We start from the raw sequence: 17787 nt of genomic DNA on the forward strand, positions 1-17787 counted from the left end.
TTTTTGAGAGTGAGTTAGTGTTAGCGTGAGAGAGTCAGTTGGTAGTGTTAGCGTGAGAGAGTCAGTTGGTAGTGTTAGCGTGAGAGAGTCAGTTGGTAGTGTTAGCGTGAGAGAGTGAGTGAGTTAGTGGGAGTTAGTGGGAGTGGGAGAGAGTCTGTTAGTGGGAGCGTGAGTGAGTTAGTGGGAGTTATTAGTGATAGTTGTTAGTGTGAGCGTCAGTTAGTGGTAGTTAGTGAGCGTTAGTGGGAGTGTTTGTTATTGAGAATTAGAAGTAGTGTGAGTTAGCGAGCGAGTGATTTATCTGTACACTTAACACATTTACACGCAAACACATTCAATACATACATACACTTATCAATAACACTACATACACTCCATACCCCCTACCCCCTCATACTACACTCCATACCCCATTCCTTGTAGTCCCATTCCCTTTCATCCCATTTACTCTTATCCCATACCCCATACCCATCCCATACCCATCCCCTAGTTACATTTAGTTTACATATCCTCCTTTTAGTCTTATTCTTTTCGTTTATTTAAATACTCCTTACCCTCTTTGTTTTGTTTACATCCCTCACACTTTAAGCACCTTTTTTGTCTTTTTAGTTCTTTATTTTGACCCCCTTTCATTTCATCACACTCACTTTTTGTTTGATTATTTGGGGTTTAGTTTAGGGAGGAGATGGAGGCCAGGCAGGGGACAGGTAGAGGGGGGAGTAGAGGGAGGGGGAGAGGAACAGGGCAGGAAGGGGGGCAGGAAGGGGGGCAGGAAGCGGGGGTGGAAGCGGTGGGTGGACCCAGCCACTTGGTTCAAGATGACCAAGTGGCTGGGCCCAGTGGCGGTCAGAGTAGGGCTTCACAGTCCGGGAAACAGAGGGCATCGTCACAGGGGAAGGCCAAGGCGACTAGGGAGGCGAGGTTTACGATGGAGGAGAAGGAGGCCCTCGTAGAGGCCTATATGGCCAGGCATAGGATGCTGCAGCACCAGAAGACTACCCCGACTGACAGGAGGAGGCTCTGGAACGAGATTAGGAATGCAGTCAATGCAGTGGGTGGCCGGAACCGGGATATGGATTCTATCAAACATCGGTACCGGGACTGTAAACTTGAACTTAAAAAAAAGTTAAGCCTGGAGGCCCGACATGCCGCAGGGACCGGTGGCGGCCCTGCCCTTGAAATGGAGTACTGCAGATGGGAGGAAATGTTGCGGCCCAGCATCTCCGAGGTGGAAGTAGTCGGTATCGGAGGAATCGATACCGGGAACCTGCCACTCTCATCTGACGGTAAGCTCATTGAACAATAATTTCACATACGAATGTATTTCAATGGACACTATACGCAAACATTTACTTTCATGATTGAGGTAGCGAATACAATTTGACAAAACATTCAAATGTACTTATATTACCTAATTTGATTCATTCTTGAGATATATTTTAATGAAGAAATAGCCATGCACACGGTGAAACAATCACAGGAGGCAGCTATATTCAGCTAACAATCAGCATCTTATAAGCATATTTAGATATGCTTTTCAGCAAAGAATATCCAGAGAATGAAGCTAATTAGATAAGAAAAGTACATTCGAAAGTTGATACTAAATGTATGCTTCTAAATCATGAAAGATAAAACATTGGGTTTCATGTGTTAAGGATCAGATTAATGCTATTACGCTGTTTACACGCATTCTATTACTTTGCGGTTACATCAGTATCTAGGCTATAGGTTAGGTGTGCATTTAAACAGACTGAAAACAAACGCAAAAACATTCACATTGACCAGATATCACAAACACGGTTTAGAAAAAGCGGAAATCGTATTGATTGTTTGTTAGATTTCAAAGTGGATTAATGATTCTGCATTTGTAATTGTATCGTAAGCTAAGTCATTTAAACCTTGATTTGCAAATATGCTAATATATATATATATATATATTTTTTTTTTTATTTATATACAGAGTCTGGGGACGAGGCAGCACAGCCTCCTGCATCTCCCCGGGATGAGAGTGGTGGTGAGGAATTCCCACTTCGGAGGGAAGAGGCCCCCCGTGACGAACAGCGCACGGGAGATGATGAAGAGGCCCCGGAAGCACAGGAGGATCCCGCTGAACCCGCGGAACCCGAGGTCCCTCAAAGACCCGCACTCCGCCGTGCACGGGCACCCCGCCGTGCACGGGTTCAACAGGCACAACAAGAAGAAATAGCGGAGGTGCGGGTTCTACTGGAGTACATAGACCAGATGCGTACCTCCCGGATAGAAAACATAGAAGGACGACGCAGAATACTTGATAGGCAGAATCAAATAATTCAAGGCCAAAATGAAATAATCAGTATACTGAATAGAATACAAGAAGGACAAACAAGAATGTTTAATCTTCATCAGGAAATGTTCACATTTTTCCGGGAGGCGCATGCTGGTCTACCTCCTGTTGCTGGGCCTCTTGTTGCTGGGCCTCTTGCTGCTGGGCCATCTCCTCCTGCCGGCCCATCTCATCCTCCTCCTCAGCCATCTACTCCTCCTCCTCCTCAGCCATCTACTCCTCCTCCTCCTCAGCCATCTTCTCCTCCTCATCCATCTTCTCCTCCTCCTCAGCCATCTACTCCTCACCTTGGTCGTCCCAGTACTCTTCCTTCCACTCCTCCCACAACAGCTCCAAGGAGGACTCTTCGGAGTCGGCAGTTGCCTCTCCCAGAGCCTCAGCCCCGTGGGAAGAGGGGAAGGAAGAGGAAGTAAGTATTTTTTTCCATCTTCAAATATTTTTTTTGTGTAATGGATAGGTATGTGATGATGTGGTTTTCATACACTTGTGGACCACACTCTGTATATAATCGACTTCTATGGGACCGGGTCCATGGAGGAAGATTCTTTGCAGAGTGTGGGTTATAAGTGTGTGAAAACCACATCATCACATACCTATCCTTGTTCATGATATTGATTGGTTTCTGTGATGTGATGTCCAAACTGTTTCCCGAATCGCTAACTAAATTACCATAACAATTATCCATGATGGCATATTACTGTTTGAATGCCAATAACACAGCTTAAAGGGACAGTCAGAAAATTATTGATTACAAAGAAAACACTGTATTACGCATTATAAAGTTTGAAACAACAAAACATGGAGAAATACATGTGTGACTTATGTGCTTACCCTTGTATCTATGACTATGAAAAATGACCACTTATTTGTTGTTCTGACATAACAACATTTTAGATATCAATGATCAATACATGGTCAATAATATGCTGTATGAGCACAAGGTTTTACATATACAAATGCTATCCAAATGCCCTCTAGTGCTCAAATTGTATAATGATTACAAGCACTCTTCAAGATTTAAGAAATGAGCACACCAACCTCATAGGTTTAGATAGCAAATTTAAATAAACCCAGACAAATGTTCAATTGTTGAGAAACATTTGATATCCTTGATATTACAGAATTGACTTTTCGAATAATTTTTTAAAATTTTTTTTTCTAAACTGTCCCTTTAACAACATTACATATGCTAACACATATTTTAAGCTTGTTGGTATATCTACATGTACTTTGTCAAAAAATTTTTTTTAAAATCACATTTATATTGACGTGTTAAATAAAGTCTATTTTCTTTAAGAGACATTATTGTGTTAATATTTTATTGTAAATATTTTTATTTTAACAATGAATATGGTTTAAAGTCCTTTTAGGAGTGGGGGGGGGGGGAAATATGCTAACAAAAATATATTTGAAGATTAAACTATGTGGATCTCATACATGATACAAAAAACAACATTTGCATTCAAGGGACAGTATCCTATATTTTTTACATAACTGTATGTAATAGACACTACTACAAACAACAAGATTAACATATACTGATATCAATATTAAAAAGCTTCAAACACTTGCAAATAAAATAGGGTTAGCTATATTGAAAATATAGATGAACCACCATTACAACCGTAAAACAACACAATACCCCATCATTAACATATGAAAAGACCCTTTACACAAACTGGACAAAGCTGGAGATGGTACTCACATGAAACTCATTGGCTTTGCGAGGAGTAAGAAAATTACTTACATTTTCTTACAACACAAGACAAAATAAACCGATTGGTTAAACAATGGACTATCTAACTAGAGACAAAATCAAATATTTTTATTTATAATGTGAGTGTCTAATGAACCTTTCATAAAATATACAACGAAATTACATTTAGAAGAAGTCGGCATCATATATTTAGCATATGATAAATGCATATTGATTACTTTATTCAAACACAATAGCGCATATTTATTAATTAGATATGTTCAACATTAAACACAACAGTAATTTTTCAGAAAAAGGAACATTGTTGACAAACATATTAAACATGGACTGGAGAGATTTGCACTTGCCTATAAATATCCTATGCATGAAAACATTTTGCTTTCGTTCGTTGATTCAACCAGACATCCAGCAAAAGAGAATGTGTTGGTCTTTATCAGCTACGGGTCAACAATGTAACATGATGCAAATAATACATATTCGCAAGCTTTTTAAAATTGCATGCAGTCACAAACGTTTTTAACGTGCACAAATATTGCGGGACTACGCAATCCAATCACACGTTTTTTTACCTTTACATGTTCCGTCTTAACATGGCGCTTCCTTGATCACGTAAGAACGCCATCCAATGAAAGGCACATTATTGATCACGTAAGAACGCACAAAAAAAAAAGGCGCATCCTTGATCGCGTCAAAACGCAATCCAATAAAAGGCATATTCCTGATCACGTAAGAACGTCAGTCAATACAAGGAATCATTGGACAGCCTGGCAGGTGACGTCTTAAGCAACATGGCGCATCCGAGATCGCTGAAAAAACGCAGACAATACAAGGACTCAGTGACATCTTGGCATATCACTAAGAAACGTATTTATATTTTAGGAACTAATATGTGTGTAGATTGCTATCTAGGAATGTCACCAAATCATGAATCATCTTTTCGGACTTGACTGTCCCTTGAACTATAGCTATGGTGTATATCTTTAACATTTAAAAGATACACATGAGAAATACATATGCCATTGATGTTTTAAGATATGTTTGGATTGTTGTTGAATAACAATAGTTATACATGTATTGATTAAACGTGTCATTTATTCAAGTTTAATTATTGTCAGCCTACCTATAGCCATATATGGGAGGAGATGTATTTTGTTAACATATTAGTTAACTAATATTCATCATCTACATTATTTGCATTACACACAGAGATTGATTTGGTTACACTTTGACAATAATATAGATTTGAAAATGAAATACAGGTGCTGTCAACATTACAATAAGATTGTTTATTAATAAAACTATATGTCCTTGTTCTTGTAAAAAGGACAAAAACGCTTTACAAATGGAAATACATTCATTTACAATAGTGATCAACATCACTTAAAGGGACATTATTTTGTTTTTAAAAAGAGCATACACATAGTCAATACTATTTAAATAAAATGAACACTTTACAGGGATTATATCATTGTATCAATACTCAGATCATTTGGTAAAGGTGCATCAATTCATGCAGAGTTTATAAATACACACATGGATCTGAACATTTAAATATACATATATACACAAATACAAAAATATATATACATATATAAAGAAATTACTCTGCTAATCATAATCAGGCAATGATAGAGCTAAGAGAAAATAATATAAACACAAATAATAAGATTACATTGGAGATGTTAATCTTAAAGTCATTTACTATTGTCTTACATATATGATTTCATTATAACAAATATATTTGTTAGGTCCCTTTAAGGATAAACAACATAAACTAGAGCTTTCAAAAAATAACAGGAAGAATGAGGACAAAGATTTGTGAAATAAAATGTATTTTATTAGTATGTAAGAAAACATACACAACGTTTATAAATAATCTTGTAAAAATAAGGAATATATGAGCCATATGACAAGGTAACACAGTGCATCACAGTCCATGAAGAGAGTTGCCAAGGGCCAGCATAGCCCCATTGGAGACACATGGCAAGGTAACACAGTGCATCACAGTCCATGAAGAGAGTTGCCAAGGGCCAGCATAGCCCCATTGGAGACACATGACAAGGTAACACAGTGCATCACAGTCCATGAAGAGAGTTGCCAAGGGCCAGCATAGCCCCATTGGAGACACATGGCAAGGTAACACAGTGCATCACAGTCCATGAAGAGAGTTGCCAAGGGCCAGCATAGCCCCATTGGAAACACATGACAAGGTAACACAGTGCATCACAGTCCATGAAGAGAGTTGCCAAGGGCCAGCATAGCCCCATTGGAGACACATGGCAAGGTAACACAGTGCATCACAGTCCATGAAGAGAGTTGCCAAGGGCCAGCATAGCCCCATTGGAGACACATGACAAGGTAACACAGTGCATCACAGTCCATGAAGAGAGTTGCCAAGGGCCAGCATAGCCCCATTGGAGACACATGGCAAGGTAACACAGTGCATCACAGTCCATGAAGAGAGTTGCCAAGGGCCAGCATAGCCCCATTGGAGACACATGGCAAGGTAACACAGTGCATCACAGTCCATGAAGAGAGTTGCCAAGGGCCAGCATAGCCCCATTGGAGACACATGACAAGGTAACACAGTGCATCACAGTCCATGAAGAGAGTTGCCAAGGGCCAGCATAGCCCCATTGGAGACACATGGCAAGGTAACACAGTGCATCACAGTCCATGAAGAGAGTTGCCAAGGGCCAGCATAGCCCCATTGGAGACACATGGCAAGGTAACACAGTGCATCACAGTCCATGAAGAGAGTTGCCAAGGGCCAGCATAGCCCCATTGGAGACACATGGCAAGGTAACACAGTGCATCACAGTCCATGAAGAGAGTTGCCAAGGGCCAGCATAGCCTCATTGGAGACACATGACAAGGTAAAAGAGTGCAACAGGCACAACAATAAACTGATAAAAAGGCCAAATGGCAACAATATAAATACTAATTCAACATGTGGACGGAGGATTATTATCTGCCACCATGGAGCATATCCAGATCCTCCACTTACTGGTCATCCTCTTCATTGTCCTGTGCATGTCCAGCTCCAGATTCAGGCCTTGAACGTAATTGCATAATTTCACGCAGAGTCAAGTCCTGAACCCGGAGCTGGGCCTGCATGGTGTCGTTCATCCCTCTCAGGACAGCTGCGTTCCTCAACACGGCCTGCTCTACTCTTGCTATCCCTTCTAGCATGAGCCATGCTGAGTCACAGCCTAAAATAAAATAAAATTAAATATTAAGGATAATTACACAACAGAATAAAAGATTTTAATACATACATTGTCATCATAAAGACAAATAATTATTTACATAAATTATTTTTCATATATTTTTTACACATGAATTAGGTTATTCAGACAGACAGAAATCATTAAAGGCTCATGTTACTCAAACATGTTGTCCCCTTTAATTGGTTTTAGATGATCCACTTATACAGCTTGAGTGTATCAAATCTTGTTAAAGGATTTACATTGTACTTACATCAGCAATTTAAAAATTCAATTTAGACTGTGGTAGGCACACCTATCCTTAAACATTTTGGCATTGAGGACAAGCTGTGTAAACATAGCAACCAGAAGAAATTACATTCCCACTGGGTTAGACAAGAGATAATGTATCCACATTTGGACATAAAATTTTGGATCCAAGTAGTGGTGTTTGGTATATGTAGTGATATCCAATTAAAGGGACACTGAACCTAAATATTTAATGGACTGATTCAGATAGAGCATGACATGACAAATCTTTAGAAATTACACATATTCATTATATGTTTTAATTGTCAAGCTATATTTTGAATGCAAGAATGTTGGTTTTTATGGAAGCCAATATTTGTTGATGAACTTTGTTTGTGCATGCTGGTTGATGGATACATTCATCCAACAATAAAGAAATGATGGCCACATTTATTTTATTGTTTAAACTAATTATAGGAATAAGTTGTTTTCCATAAATATATCAAGAGAATGACGAATAATTCATAAGAGTATTCTATTATACATTGGCTTAACATTGCATGCTGGATTTGAATCACAATTTAACCAATTTAACTTCACTGTACCTTTAAGTATCTTATAAAGTGTATTTAGAATGATACTTACAGCTGTGCCTGGGAAGGACAATCTGACACCCAGGACAATGAAGGTTTAAACAGGGGGGAGGGATGGGATTGGCTTGGGGAGGGATGGGAATGGCTTGGGGAGTGGTGAGCTGCTGCTCCAGGGTAGGCCGTACAGCTGGGGAGTGGGGAGTTTGGGTCTGGGCAGCTGTACGGGCCAGAATACGGGGAGAGCGGCGAAGGGGGGTGTATGGGCGTTTTTTGGGAGGGACAGGATATGAAATATGGGAAGGGCTGGCAGTGGTCGGGGCATGGTCATGAGTTTGGTGATGGGAAGGGCTCTGGGTGTGTGCAGAGGTGTGGCCATGGTCAGGGGTGTGTGCACGGGGAGGGGTCTGTGACTGGGCAGGGGCGGAATCCAGATGACCAGAAGTGGTGGATCCATCTGAAAATGTAAAAGAAATATATTAACATCTCATACATCCTGACATCAAATCAACGCATTTCAAATTGATTATGTTTTCAATATACTTCGAAGTGTGTTTGAATCTGTAAACTATTCTGAAATGAGGATATGGTATCTATATAGGCACTCAGATGAATCTCAATGACTGTCTGTACAATGTGAAACTTATTATTGTGTTTTGGCATGGAATATGCATGTGACATAATGATGGCATGAATTATATATTCTTAAAAAAATATATACAAGCAGATTTTCATGCTGCCTGATATAGAAAGGGGGCAGTAGTGTATTTGAACAGACAAATAATATTCCTTTTTAAAGGGAAAAAGCTGTAGACTTTGAATGTCTTCAATAAAATGATTTCAAAAAAAGAAACATGTTGGAAACATGATAGATATATTTCACATACCATCAGACTCCAAGGCAGCCTCTTCCTCCTCCATCCCACATGTGACATCAATCTCTGTAAAACATAACATGTTGTGTACACCTTAAGATCAGATATTATAACATATGTTACTGTTGCTCAAATACGCACATCAATGTTGCATTAAAGATATACACACACAAAGTTATGATTTACATCATTTTGATGGAGCATACAAATGACAATAGATTTGTTATTGTCAATAAATCAGAATATTAATGTATTGTTTGTCTTAATGTTAAATTCATAAAAGCATAGTACATAGAACATTTAAGATTTCTCATGTGTGTATCACTTGATGACTGTTGTCAAAAAAACAAATTGAAAAAAACATATGTTAGACATCTTATGAATAACAAATGTGTAGACTAATAAAGTAGAAATTATTAATCGCTCAATATAAAAAATAAATATATAAACAGAAGATAAATTCTATGATTTTTTATAATGTTATGCTTCATCGGAATCATGATCATAATATTGATTAGCAATACACCTTCAATTACATATAAATGAGTCAATGGACTTACCAGGAGACCGCAAAGGCGGCTCTATGTCACTGCTGGATTCCTGTGGGCTTCCCACACCAACTCTCTCTATGAATGATATAGATATATATTATTAAACACATTTTGGATATCACTAAATCACATCTGTCTAGAATTTTAACATTAATCAACTTTAAAATGTGAAGAATAGAGCAGTCATTACACCAGAAAATGCTTGATTGAATCAAGGGGATTCTGTAAACATATCTGTATTGAACATATGTTTAATGTCAGACTACATTAGACATCAAATTCATCTCAGATGCTGCTATTGCATATCTAAATATACCCAATGATCAATGTTCTTAACCCTTTAAGGACACAGCTTTCACTTAGCTCAATTGTTTTATGACGGAATAATTCCGTCATATGTCCTTAAGAAGTTACAAGAATACACACAAACCACATATTGAGGAGCATCTGTTGACAAATCTAAACAAACATGTGTCACATCGACCCATTTTTTCAATGTACAGTAATCTTGTTTAGGACACAACACATATTTATCACAATACATAACAAACTTGATTATTACAAATATGTAATCATGGTGCTGTTAGAGTATGCAGATATCTATAAAGTAACTCCAACAGATAATTAGATTTATATATCAATAGTTTTTAATAAAAATAATGTAAAGATGAATGAATCTATTTTGTCTTAAAGGGACACTGACATGATTAATTTAAATAATTGATTTCTATGTTCAAAATGTAAAAAATGATTTAACATTGACTCCTATTATAATTAGAATGTTGTTCGACATTAATCTTAAAGGCAGATAAGGAATATTGGATTCAATAAATATTGTTTGTTGAAGGTATCCACCAATCATCAATATAAACCCAGGTTGGTCAACAAATATTTAGATGCACATAAACGTACTTTCTTTATTTTAAACTACATTTAGCAATAGAATATGTCACATATGATGATAGTATTATATTTTATGTTTATTAATATTGCATACTGTATGTGAAAGACAATATTAATAATTGTAGCTCAGTATCCCTTTAATCTAAAATTAAATAGATTCCACAATGTTGTTGTTTGTTAATGAATTATCTACTCCATATGTTGATGTAATGAATGGTATTGAGCATGCAATTAAAATCAAATATGTTATTTAAGGATATCCGAATAATTATATAATTTTCATCTATTAAATAGACATTACATATAAATATTGAACAATGTGTATTTAGTATGTAATGTTCATTCCATGTTTCTAAGACAAATGTCAATTAAAATGAGACATACCATACTGTGACAAGCCCTGGCTTGAGGATCCAGCAGCCACATCCATATCTGTAATATATTAAATGAGGATTGCATATCATTAATACTAATCATGCCATGTTTAAAATATTTACATTAATATCAAATCAATAGAAAAATATTAATCCTTTGGTAGTCCCATGAGTTAATAGTTTCCGCAATTAAATTAATGATAAATATATCCTGGACTCTTATTTTCAATCAGTTGTGTTGTTTACTGTATCTTTAAGAATATCTGCTTGTTATTACATAATCATCAATTGATGGCCATATGTTATAATTTATTAGTATTATTCGTTTTTTATTAGATATAATATTTAAAATAAGAATACTGTATTCTTCACTAATCTAAGAATTTCCATTTAATTTTTAACAACATGTATAAAGCAATGCCACTTTCCGCAAACCCATGTTAACGTGGATGAGAAATGCCATTTTCGCGATCATTGCGCAATGATTCCAAGCGGAATTACGCATCCGTCATTTGAACAACATGTATAAAGCAATGCCACTTTCCGCAAACCCATGTTAACGTGGATGAGAAATGCCATTTTCGCGATCATTGCGCAATGATTCCAAGCGGAATTACGCATCCGTCATTTGAACAACATGTATAAAGCAATGCCACTTTCCGCAAACCCATGTTAACGTGGATGCGAAATTACATTTCCGCTCTGTGACGCATATTCTGTAGAGCGCAAGAAACATCATTCCTATTTCATGTGTCAATAATCTAAAATCAGATATCTAAACATCATATGTAGTGTATGTTGTGAGATCTGTATAGGTTTAGTATCTGACTAAAAACACATTTTTGATTTTTAAAATTATAAATATTATATGAAGTTGGATAATTACCTGGTTCAGATTCTCTATCGGCTCCTCCCAGGCCACCGGACGGAGAAGCATCTGCCCTGTCCCCCGCGTCAGGACTTTCAGATCCCGCAGCTGGGAGGGAAGAAGAGGAGGCCGAGGATGGCGAGGATCTAAATCTTTTGGGGACCCGGAGATTGAGGAGCTCGCATAAAGTCACCTCATAAGGGAGTAGGTACAGTTTCCGCGGGGCCTTTCTTTGGCCCCCTCTTTTACGGGCTAGAAGCTTGATATTTGGCATTCTTTCCCATTCCTGAAACTGTCTTATAAGGAATTTGATCTATTTTGCTTTATATGTTGTTTTTTCTCTTACATATTGCAAGATGTCTCACGTTGCATCTGAGCCAGAAGATACTACAGGAAAATCACTGCCTGCTGGATCTACCAAAGCTAAGTGTATCTGCTGTAAACTTTTGGTAGCTATTCCTCCAGCTGTTGTTTGTAATAATTGTCATGACAAACTTGTTAAAGCAGATAATATTTCCTTTAGTAATGTACCATTGCCTGTTGCAGTTCCCTCAACATCTAAGGTGCAGAATGTTCCTGATAACATAAGAGATTTTGTTTCTGAATCTATAAAGAAGGCTTTGTCTGTTATTTCTCCTTCTAGTAAACGTAAAAAGTCTTTTAAATCTTCTCTCTCTACAGATGAATTTTTAAATGAACACCATCATTCTGATTCTTTGGACTCTTCTGGTTCAGAGGATTCTATCTCAGAGATTGATGCTGATAAATCTTCATATTTATTTAAGATGGAATTTATTCGCTCTTTACTTAAAGAAGTACTAATTGCTTTAGAAATAGAGGATTCTAGTCCTCTTGATACTAATTCTATACGTTTGGATAAGGTTTTTAAAGCTCCTGCGGTTATTCCAGAAGTTTTTCCTGTTCCTAATGCTATTTCTGCAGTAATTTCCAAAGAATGGGATAAATTGGGTAATTCATTTACTCCTTCTAAACGTTTTAAGCAATTATATCCTGTTCCGCCTGACAGGTTAGAATTTTGGGACAAAATCCCTAAAGTTGATGGGGCTATTTCTACCCTTGCTAAACGTACTACCATTCCTACGTCAGATGGTACCTCGTTTAAGGATCCTTTAGATAGAAAAATTGAATCTTTTCTAAGAAAAGCTTATCTGTGTTCAGGTAACCTTCTTAGACCTGCTATATCATTGGCTGATGTTGCTGCAGCTTCAACTTTTTGGTTGGAAACTCTAGCGCAACAAGTAACAAATCGTGATTCTCATGATATTATTATTCTTCTCCAGCATGCTAATAATTTTATCTGTGATGCCATTTTTGATATTATTAGAGTTGATGTTAGGTTTATGTCTCTGGCTATCTTAGCCAGAAGAGCTTTATGGCTTAAGACTTGGAATGCTGATATGGCTTCTAAATTAACTCTACTTTCCATTTCTTTCCAGGGAAACAAATTATTTGGTTCTCAGTTGGATTCTATTATTTCAACTGTTACTGGTGGGAAAGGAACTTTTTTACCACAGGATAAAAAATCTAAAGGTAAAAACAGGGCTAACAATCGTTTTCGTTCCTTTCGTTTCAACAAAGAACAAAAGCCTGATCCTTCGTCCTCAGGAGCAGTTTCAGTTTGGAAACCATCTCCAGTCTGGAATAAATCCAAGCCTGCTAGAAAGGCAAAGCCTGCTTCTAAGTTCACATGAAGGTACGGCCCTCATTCCAGTTCAGCTGGTAGGGGGCAGGTTACGTTTTTTCAAAGAAATTTGGATCAATTCTGTTCACAATCTTTGGATTCAGAACATTGTTTCAGAAGGGTACAGAATTGGTTTCAAGATGAGACCTCCTGCAAAGAGATTTTTTCTTTCCCGTGTCCCAGTAAATCCAGTGAAAGCTCAAGCATTTCTGAATTGTGTTTCAGATCTAGAGTTGGCTGGAGTAATTATGCCAGTTCCAGTTCCGGAACAGGGGATGGGGTTTTATTCAAATCTCTTCATTGTACCAAAGAAGGAGAATTCCTTCAGACCAGTTCTGGATCTAAAATTATTGAATCGTTATGTAAGGATACCAACGTTCAAGATGGTAACTGTAAGGACTATATTGCCTTTTGTTCAGCAAGGGAATTATATGTCCACAATAGATTTACAGGATGCATATCTGCATATTCCGATTCATCCAGATCATTATCAGTTCCTGAGATTCTCTTTTCTAGACAAGCATTACCAATTTGTGGCTCTACCATTTGGCCTTGCTACAGCTCCAAGAATTTTCACAAAGATTCTCGGTGCCCTTCTGTCTGTAATCAGAGAACAGGGTATTGTGGTATTTCCTTATTTGGACGATATCTTGGTACTTGCTCAGTCTTTACATTTAGCAGAGTCTCATACGAATCGACTTGTGTTGTTTCTTCAAGATCATGGTTGGAGGATCAATTTACCAAAAAGTTCTTTGATTCCTCAAACAAGGGTAACCTTTCTGGGTTTCCAGATAGATTCAGTGTCCATGACTCTGTCTTTAACAGACAAGAGACGTCTAAAATTGATTACAGCTTGTCGAAACCTTCAGTCTCAATCATTCCCTTCGGTAGCCTTATGCATGGAAATTCTAGGTCTTATGACTGCTGCATCGGACGCGATCCCCTTTGCTCGTTTTCACATGCGACCTCTTCAGCTCTGTATGCTGAACCAATGGTGCAGGGATTACACGAAGATATATCAATTAATATCTTTAAAACCGATTGTTCGACACTCTCTAATGTGGTGGACAGATCACCATCATTTAATTCAGGGGGCTTCTTTTGTTCTTCCGACCTGCACTGTAATTTCAACAGATGCAAGTCTCACAGGTTGGGGAGCTGTGTGGGGATCTCTGACGGCACAAGGAGTTTGGGAATCTCAGGAGGTGAGATTACCGATCAATATTTTGGAACTCCGTGCAATTTTCAGAGCTCTTCAGTTTTGGCCTCTTCTGAAGAGAGAATCGTTCATTTGTTTTCAGACAGACAATGTCACAACTGTGGCATACATCAATCATCAAGGAGGGACTCACAGTCCTCTGGCTATGAAAGAAGTATCTCGAATTTTGGTTTGGGCGGAATCCAGCTCCTGTCTAATCTCTGCGGTTCATATCCCAGGTGTAGACAATTGGGAAGCGGATTATCTCAGTCGCCAAACGTTGCATCCGGGCGAATGGTCTCTTCACCCAGAGGTATTTCTTCAGATTGTTCAAATGTGGGGGCTCCCAGAGATAGATCTGATGGCCTCTCATCTAAACAAGAAACTTCCCAGGTATCTGTCCAGATCCCGGGATCCTCAGGCGGAGGCAGTGGATGCATTATCACTTCCTTGGAAGTATCATCCTGCCTATATCTTTCCGCCTCTAGTTCTTCTTCCAAGAGTAATCTCCAAGATTCTGAGGGAATGCTCGTTTGTTCTGCTAATAGCTCCGGCATGGCCTCACAGGTTTTGGTATGCGGATCTTGTCCGGATGGCATCTTGCCAACCATGGACTCTTCCGTTAAGACCAGACCTTCTGTCGCAAGGTCCTTTTTTCCATCCGGATCTGAAATCCTTAAATTTAAAGGTATGGAGATTGAACGCTTGATTCTTGGTCAAAGAGGTTTCTCTGACTCCGTGATTAATACTATGTTACAGGCTCGTAAATCTGTATCTCGAGAGATATATTATAGAGTCTGGAAGACTTATATTTCTTGGTGTCTTTCTCATCATTTTTCTTGGCATTCTTTTAGAATACCGAGAATTTTACAGTTTCTTCAGGATGGTTTAGATAAGGGTTTGTCCGCAAGTTCTTTGAAAGGACAAATCTCCGCTCTTTCTGTTCTTTTTCACAGAAAGATTGCTATTCTTCCTGATATTCATTGTTTTGTACAAGCTTTGGTTCGTATAAAACCTGTCATTAAGTCAATTTCTCCTCCATGGAGTTTGAATTTGGTTCTGGGAGCTCTTCAAGCTCCTCCGTTTGAACCTATGCATTCATTGGACATTAAATTACTTTCTTGGAAAGTTTTGTTCCTTTTGGCCATCTCTTCTGCTAGAAGAGTTTCTGAATTATCTGCTCTTTCTTGTGAGTCTCCTTTTCTGATTTTTCATCAGGATAAGGCGGTGTTGCGAACTTCTTTTGAATTTTTACCTAAAGTTGTGAATTCCAACAACATTAGTAGAGAAATTGTGGTTCCTTCATTATGTCCTAATCCTAAGAATTCTAAGGAGAAATCGTTGCATTCTTTGGATGTTGTTAGAGCTTTGAAATATTATGTTGAAGCTACGAAATCTTTCCGTAAGACTTCTAGTCTATTTGTTATCTTTTCCGGTTCTAGGAAAGGCCAGAAAGCTTCTGCCATTTCTTTGGCATCTTGGTTGAAATCTTTAATTCATCTTGCCTATGTTGAGTCGGGTAAAATTCCGCCTCAGAGAATTACAGCTCATTCTACTAGGTCAGTATCTACTTCCTGGGCGTTTAGGAATGAAGCTTCGGTTGACCAGATCTGCAAAGCAGCAACTTGGTCCTCTTTGCATACTTTTACTAAATTCTACCATTTTGATGTATTTTCTTCTTCTGAAGCAGTTTTTGGTAGAAAAGTTCTTCAGGCAGCGGTTTCAGTTTGAATCTTCTGCTTATGTTTTTCGTTAAACTTTATTTTGGGTGTGGATTATTTTCAGCAGGAATTGGCTGTCTTTATTTTATCCCTCCCTCTCTAGTGACTCTTGTGTGGAAAGATCCACATCTTGGGTAGTCATTATCCCATACGTCACTAGCTCATGGACTCTTGTTAATTACATGAAAGAAAACATAATTTATGTAAGAACTTACCTGATAAATTCATTTCTTTCATATTAACAAGAGTCCATGAGGCCCACCCTTTTTTGTGGTGGTTATGATTTTTTTGTATAAAGCACAATTATTCCAATTCCTTATTTTATATGCTTCGCACTTTTTTCTTATCACCCCACTTCTTGGCTATTCGTTAAACTGATTTGTGGGTGTGGTGAGGGGTGTATTTATAGGCATTTTAAGGTTTGGGAAACTTTGCCCCTCCTGGTAGGAATGTATATCCCATACGTCACTAGCTCATGGACTCTTGTTAATATGAAAGAAATGAATTTATCAGGTAAGTTCTTACATAAATTATGTTTTTTACATTCAACAACACTGTCACTTTCATGTAATTGAACCACTTCACCTTATTAAATGTTAAAACAATCATAATATTAATACATATCCTAAATATTTTTAATATATACTTTTTCAATATAAAAGCATTGAAGAATCTGACTCCCCAATTAATGTTAAAAGATATATTTTAATATTCTCTGAAGATTTTTATTTTCTACTATTAATGCATTATTTTCTCTTATGCATGTGCTTGTCAAATAGCCAACTACCAGTCATGGGAGTCCAAGTTTTATTTATTTACAGATTATATTGATATATATTAGAATCTGTTAAAAATAAACATATATTTAATTGAAAATAATTAAATATTCCAGGAAGTCATCAGATGCCAATCTGAAATGACAAATAATAAAAATGGAACAAAGTTAATACACACGTTGTAAAATATTCATAAAATACATTTAAAATCATATGGTGTCTATGCTCTAACTTTGATCAACATTTTTTAAAGATAATCATTACATTGATTTTAAATTAATGAAATACATACACCATTATATTGTTGATTAAAAATTATATTTAAATATCAAAAATTAAAATTATACATAATAATGTATATCACATGTAAACAATATATGTATGCTGAACATAAATGTAATATTTCATGTCCATTCAAATACCTCTATATCAACTATAATATGTATTCCTTTTTCTGATTGTGATCCCTAAATATCTCATTAAGAACTAAATATGACTAATGTATGTAAGCTACTAATATTCTACAGTCTTCACTAGCATGCATTGGTACACCAACCTGGACAATGCATGGTCTTTGAAAGTCAATTCAGGGGTAAACAGTTGATCTTCAATAGGTGTCTTATTCATCAGTTCATTAAATAGAGGACTGGGAAATACCATCTAAAAAAGTACAATCATCTAAGTGTCTGATTGTGATCCCTAAATATCTAATTAAGAACTAAATATGACTAATG

The sequence above is a fragment of the Bombina bombina genome, chromosome 5 (assembly GCF_027579735.1).
Source record: "Bombina bombina isolate aBomBom1 chromosome 5, aBomBom1.pri, whole genome shotgun sequence".
In the NCBI taxonomy this organism is placed as follows: domain Eukaryota; kingdom Metazoa; phylum Chordata; class Amphibia; order Anura; family Bombinatoridae; genus Bombina; species Bombina bombina.